Genomic DNA, 7329 nt, shown 5'->3' on the forward strand with positions numbered 1-7329 from the left:
TTTGGGACTGCCCTCCAATGGGTTTTTATTTTTTCCCTTTTTACCCAAACAGAGCGGGGGAGGCATAGTCTACAAGGGCCTGAAGCATGTCCCGTAGAATAAATCTTAGTCCCCTGTGTCTGGCCCCTAGGTTTCTTCCCCCTTTTACTCTCAGGGAAGACAGTCTTGCCTTTTTTTTCCGGTCAAAAAGGTCTGGCCCCTCCTGGCGGAAGGAGAGGGTCCGGTTTATCCTTCCCCCCAAGGAAAAGGTTTTCCCTGAACCCACCCAAAAGTCCATTCCCTGGTTTTCAGATTGTGCCTTAAAAACTTTTTCTGTCCAAAGCCTTTTGGCCTTTGGTTTTGGCTGCAGAGATTTTTCGCCCGGGTTCCTGAACATCCCGGATACCAAGTCCGGGAAAACGGGGGCTTTGTTTGGGCAGTGTGTCCAGTGGAAAATGAAGCAAAAATCGTCTGCATAGGAGATATTTTGGGCACCCCACTGGGGGGTTTTATGTTGAGGTTTACGGGGCATTAGTGTGTTAAAAAGGGCGGATGAGAACCCCATTTTTGGGGCTTTCCATTTTTAGTGGCATTTTGCTGTGATAGGTGCCCTTTGGGAAATTTGACTCTGGCTTTTCTTTTCGAAAAAGTAGCACCTATAAAACCCAAGAGTTTACCTTGATTCCTTTTTGGTTTTAGGCGCTCCTGAAGGCAAAGGGGGACTTGCCATTCGAAACCCCTTCCCCCAGGAAAGGAAATACGCCAAAAATTCGCCCCGTTTTTTATTGTGCTCAAAAAGGCGGGGCCCATCTGGCGCTGTGCTAAATGCCCCTGGTAACCCGTGGAGGTGTTCGTGTGGGGCCCCCCTTTTCCTTTGGAGCCGGTTCAGTCCTTTCCCTCTCGGCAGTCTTTGGCCAACGCTGGGAAGAGAGGGGGGCGGACTTCCCCGGCCCCTTTTGGTTTTGGGATGGGAATAGGGTACCCCCTCTTCCAGCTCGGGGGGTTGAAGGGAAATTTTTCCCAGGACCTGTTGATGAGTTGCAGGAAGGGGCAAGTCCCCTTACCAGTCCCGGGGGGAAGTTTGATGGGGAAACGAGATCCCGTCCCCCCCGGGGGCTGAGTTGCGACTGGCTTTGGGGGCATCTTTTTAGTTCCCTCAGAGAAAAGAAAAAGGGTTCTAAATTTTAGGGGGTTTTCGGCTCCCCTTTCTCTGTTTGGTGAGCAAGTCTGTCTGGTTGAAAGGCGTTCTTGTTTGCCCCCCATTTCGGTGGCAGATTTCCCGCCTCGTTCTGGGCCAGAGAACTCTTGCGCCGTCTTTTGGGCCTCTGCCTGGGGGGGCCCGGGGGTGCGTGCATCTGGGGGCCCTGAGCGGCTGGTGGCTCGTTGCCCCGTTCCCTTTAGCTTGAGAGGGGGGACGGTGATCGAAAGACTCAACCATTCAAAAATTTTTCCCTGCCCCCCACTCTGCTGGCATTTTTCCTTTTGGCCACCCCTAAACCGCCCCCCTTAGGGGGGGCCCTGGGTTTTTGTCGGGGGTTCTTTGCCTTCGGAAATTTTTTTTTTTCGGCACATGTTTCCCCCCTTTGGGTTTGACCTCCCAAAAACCCTCTTTCCTTTCCCCGGGTACCAGGCGTCCTTGGGGACCCCTGGCCCCGGGCCATTTTTGGGTATGGTCAGTGAGGTGTTCTTAATGGCTTTCCCAAGTTTTGGCTTGAAAGCACTTCCCCCTTTTTCCCTCTGTGGGGGGTTCATTGCTTCTCAGACAGGGGGCCAAGGCGTTTGGAACGCCTGCCAAGTTGGGGGGTCTTTTTTCCAAATCTTGGATTCGTCTTTTGGAAATTTCGGCGGGGCCCACACCCAATAAAGGGTTGTTATATTTGCCATAATGGTCACTAGTGACGGCCTAAAATCGACAGGGCCACCCAAATCCCCCTCCCCCCCGGGGTCGGCAGGGGCCCCAGGGTGAGGTTAGGACCCCTCCTCTACATGCTTTTGGTTTCCTGGCTGGGGAGGAGAGGATCTGGGGGGAATGTTCGAGCACTTTGGGGTATGTGACGGCCACCCCGAAACCCCGGAAAACCCTGCAGGGAGCCAGGATGGGGGGGTTTGGGTTTTTGGAAGTCCCCCCAATTTTGTTTCACTCGGTGGGGTTTTTTTGGGAAGCACTTTACCTGGCTGATGTTAAGCTACTACAGTGTGGCCTGCTAAAAAACGTTGTAAAATTTTTCGGGGTCCCCCGGGGCCCGTTGAATCTCGACGGGAAGAGATTCCAAAAATCTTTTTCCACAGTGGGGCATCCCGGATTGCGGAGCAGGGAATTGTTGCCCCACCAGGGTCATAGGCCTTTTTTTGCCATCGGGGAACCCGGGGAGCGCCCTTTGACGTGATACCCCCGGAGAAGCGAAAAGCTTTGTTTTTATTTTTTGTTCCTTTTGGGCATGACGATGTTTAAAAGCTCCCCTTTTGCACTATTGCGTGGAGGATGGCACTCCTTTAGGGAAGCCACAGATGTTCCATGCAAATATTAGATTGCGTGTCATAAAGTTTAAATTGAAAAAGTTACATCAAGGACATTCCGGGCCAAAATTCGGGTTTACGGTCGGAGTCTGACAACTCCATTGTGGGGTCCCCCCCTGCTTGAGGACTCTCCTTTTTGGCGTCCCGGGCTATCCCTGGGGTCCCCTGGTGGGTGGGGAGCCCCTTTTGGAGCTCTGACTTTTTGTCTTTGGCTTTTTTTCGGGGGCCCGGGGTGTTTTTGTGCATTGGCTGGCCTTGGGCCGGGCAGGGTCAGCTTTCCCTTTTTGATTTGGCTTGTGGCACTGAATAGCCTGGTTTGGGGTCTGCCTGTTTAGGGCATAGCCCGGCTAGGCTTGCCTGTGAGGGCATAGCCTGGCTTGGAGAGGGGAAGGGGAGTCTCGACCTGGGTTTAGGGAAAAGGATTGGGGTTTATTTGGGCCCTTTCCATCCCTTCCCTTTCCCTTTATGCTTTTCCCAGTCGGGTTTTAAAAGTCGCAAAGGGAACCGACCCGCCTTTTCCGCCTCTTCCTCGGTCCTGGGACAGGGATACTGCCCCTGCCCGTGACCACAGCAGTGAAACAGGACGACAAAAGTCCCCCTTTGTCGAAGAAAATGTCTTTGGGTCTGGGGGGAAACCTTTTGGGGTGTTTGGGAAAACCCTTTTTTTCCCGGTGGTTCCTCTGACCTTTCTTTAAATTGGGGGGAAAATCCGATTTTCGGAGATCCCGGTTTCGGCTGGGGGGCAAACTTCCCTTTCCCCTTAGGAGGGCGGGAAAGCCTTTTTGCTTTTTTTTCCCCCAGACGTTTGGTGGCCCGGGGGGGGAGGAAAAAAGTCTGGTTTGTTTTTTGAGGCCCCCTTGCCGTTTTAAAAGGGGGGGCCCCTTTCCCGACAGAGCAAGCCCCGGCCCCAGGCCCTTTAAGGGCCCTTTTTGGGACCCGTTAGGAATTTTTGGGTTTTTGTGTCTTCCCTTTTTACTTTTTTGTGCCTTGAGCACACCTTCCCCCCGGGATTGTTGGGGTTTTAAAAGGGCACCAAATTTTGGCTTGGCGTACAAGTTTTTCCCGGTGGTTTTTTCCGTACTTTGGCATTGAACAACGAAAAATGGGGTTAGGCACATAAGTGGTAGGTTGTAGGTACCCCAAATTTCCCGATTTAAGGGTGGAGCTTGGGGGACCTTTAATTTTTCACCCGGGGCTTTCCCCGGTTTGGGGTCCCTTTCCCCTTCGACAATTTGGGAAGCCTCCACGACCTTTTGGGGTGTGATGGTTTTTCACCCCCACATCGTTTTTGAGACTGAGAAAACCAAGTGCACCATCGACTCTCTTTTTCCCCCGGGGGTTTCCCGTGGGAGAGGGGTTTACTTTCCTCCCATTTTTTTAACTCCTTTGTCTCCCGCAGGAAAAAAAAGGGTGGCTTGGGTCTTTGGGCACGATGATCATTTCCTGATCTCCCGCAACCCGGGCGAACCCCCGGGGTTTTGCGGGTGGCTCTCCAAAGCCTTTTTCCATTTGGGAGGATTGTTAAGCCCCTTTGGGTTGTACGGGGCCTTATATTGGGGGGAAACGCCTTTGGGGGGCCAGACTCGCCATTTAAAAGTGGGGCTCCCGGGCCCCGGGCCCTTTTTGGTCCGCCCTTTTGGCTTTGGGGGTTTGGGTCATTTGGGGCAAGCGTTTCCCGGGTGGGGTTTAGCTGGTGCTCCTGTTCATTCGGGGGGGGGTCCTTTTTAAAGGGGGGGTCAGAGACCTTCCTGGTCTGGGTGCTGGCCCCCAAGGGGCCAGCCGAGAGTCCCCCTCTGTTGGACAAAACTTTGGGGGACAGACATGTTTGTAAATGAAATTTTTTTTTTTTGTCCCCCAAACTTTGGGAGCAGGCATGACAGTGTCTCCTGGGCCCGGGGGTTTTTTTTTGCCAAACCCCCGGGAGGGAAGGGTTTTAGGGGGGTGCCGTGGTCTGGGCCTTGCATGGGCGTCAGCAGTAAGGTCTGGGTTTTGGGGGATTTTTTTTTAGATTTTTCCCTGTACTTTTGGGAGTGGTTATTTACTACGCCCCACCCACCCCCGGGGGTCCCCAAAAGGGGGAAACTGGGGTGCTAGAACCCAAGTCTAACAGAACAGGGGTGATGGGGTGAATATAAGAGCCCAATTGCCGATTGAAATGGTAAAACCGGACGGTGTGGGGACCAAAGGCAGCATGACGCTTGACCCCAGCCCCCGAGGGGGGACCAAACCGATTTTACCCCGGGCCGGGGCCCGGGAAACAGGCCCCCCTGTCTTTCCCGAATAGAAAGGGAAAAAAAGGGGTTGCTAGCCCAGGCGTACTCGTGCACGGCCCTCGTTTTAATCCCCCCAGGACTCCGTTTTTTCCCAGTCACAAGGGTGCCCCCGCACGGCAAAAAACTTTGGGGGGGTTCAAAAATCTGGGGATCCCAAGGGGATGCCCTTCCCTCCCACAGGAAAATCATTTATGGGAAAAACTTTTGGGTCCTTCCTCAGTGGGAAGGGGGTCTTTTTACTTTTTAAAAGGGAGTTCTTTTCCCCCCCCCGGAAAGGGGGCCCGTACCCCTCTTTTTCAAAGTGAATCCCTCTTTTCTCTGAAACGCCCAAAGGTTGTTTCACCTCATTGAGAAAAGAGGGGGGTCCTGCACCTGTTCCTGTCAGTTCCTTCATCCCTCTGAAAACAGCTGGTCACAGACTGTTTCACCACAGTGAGGGAGAGAAATTAACATTTTTCCAGGAGGTTCCTATGGCAGGACGGTTTTGGAGGTGGATCCCTCTTCTCTCTGAAACATCCAAAGGATGTTTCACCTCAGTGAGAGAAGGGTGGGTTCTGTACCTGTTCCAGTGAGCTCCTTCATCCCTCTGGAAACAGCCAACCACAGACTGTTTCCATCACAGTGAGGGAGAGGAGCTGACTTTTTTCCAGGCAGTTGTTTTGGCAGGGTGAGTTTAACGTGAATCCCTCTTCTCTCTGAAACACCCAAAGTTTCACCTCAGTGATATTCTTAATAGTGTGTGCATATATATAATAACTTCATCTGACCTCGGAGTCATAAGATGAAAATATTCCAGTCCCAGTCCCTAAAAACATTAATAATCTTATTCCGCACGACCTCAGTTGCCCTTCTATTCAAATCAATAACTTAAATCAGGTAAACATTCACTATTCTAAACAGTACGACCTGATCCATTCCACGAATCAATATATGTTGGATCTTTTCCTATCTCGCCACATTATCAAAGGGCTGAGCACGATGTTCACTTCAACTTTCCCGGCACGTGTTTCTCTGTGCATGGAACTGAGTGAGGGGATATTATCCTCCTCAGAATTCGTTCTCTTGCCAACATCACCACACGCAGAATCCATGCCTACTTCTAGAGATTCTCTGGTTCCTCCAGCGGCAACCAACGCATGGTGCGATGAAAATAACCTTACTATAGCACACCATATCCTGGGATGACTGCCACAGTGGTGGAGGAAGTGGCCTGCCGCAGGAAGGAAGCACGGATGGCAAGACGGGTTGGCACTCGCAGGTCTGAGACTCCCTTCGCGAGGAGAAGGTTGGTCTTTGAGGCGGAGAGAGAGGAGTAATATTATGGATATATCTATATTTATTTATACTACATTCGATAATAAACATAAACGACCAATACCCTTTCCCATTCAATTCAAAAAACCTATTCCCATACAGTTTCCGTCACTTGTATTAAGCTCCCAAATTTAGTCTACGTTTTGTCTTCCAATTCAAAAACTGAATTATAAATTTAGTGGGAAAACCTTTTTCTTATTTCACTTTTCTTGTTTAAAATTAATTCGCTTATCTCATGCCCGTATCTGACTTCTTTTTTTTCCCCCACCACCAGGGCTTCAATGATTTAAATACCCTTTTCATTTAAAATGTCGGTGTGAGGGAGCGCGAAGGATATGTTTGAGCTAAGAAGGGTGTCATTTCTGAAGGTATTAGAAAACAAAAAGGGGCCCCAATTTTAATTTTCTCGTCGGAAAATGTGTGGCCCGGACGCTTCCTTTTAATGCCCCTTTAATCGTTAAAATTTTTTTTTCATTAAAGTAATAATTGGTAATCAACGGCTTTTCGGAGAAAGACAGCAAGTCTCAGTAGAATCTTCCCTTCGAAAACTCCTCTACTGACCAAAAGGTTTGTAGTTACAAAAAACTACAAACTGATGTCAGGGGTAAAAAAAAAAAAATTCCCGCAGCTAATTAGTTATTTGTTTTGATAAAAAATGGGATGATAACCCGCCCCCGGGTTCCACTCCCAGATTCCGGGCACAGGGCTGGAAATAAAAACATTTGAATCTTAATGTATATGCGAACTATAACTGTAATCTGAAGCCATACCAGGAGAAAAACGAGCGTGTGGGGTATGTGACTGTGTGCGCGTGCGTGCGCGCGCTTTTTACTAATTACTATTTATTTAATATCTCTATTTAATAAAACCCCATTTTAACCCTTTTATTGCTGCATATGTGTAGCATATGCATATGCCCCGCATACACATCCCAATTATTAAAAAAAGTAAAATGTGGTGAAAGCTAAGTGAATAAAAAAAAAATCACTCGCATTAAATGCCTTGTTATAAGATTTGGGAAAACAGAACGTGTACAAAAACATGAAAAGGAAAAATCCACAATAAGATAAAAAACCAAATCGTTTCGAACTACACAGCAGTGCGACTGGACTGCATAAAAAAAACTATTTTTTATTGGAAGAAATCAAATTTAAAGTATAGATAGAGTATATAAAGCAATTTTGTTCCCCTCAGTATAAAAATGTACCAATAAATAATTGGGGGGGGGTTTAATTTGTCCTAAACA

Source organism: Penaeus monodon, unplaced genomic scaffold (genome assembly GCF_015228065.2).
Source record: "Penaeus monodon isolate SGIC_2016 unplaced genomic scaffold, NSTDA_Pmon_1 PmonScaffold_419, whole genome shotgun sequence".
Taxonomy (NCBI): Eukaryota; Metazoa; Arthropoda; class Malacostraca; order Decapoda; family Penaeidae; genus Penaeus; species Penaeus monodon.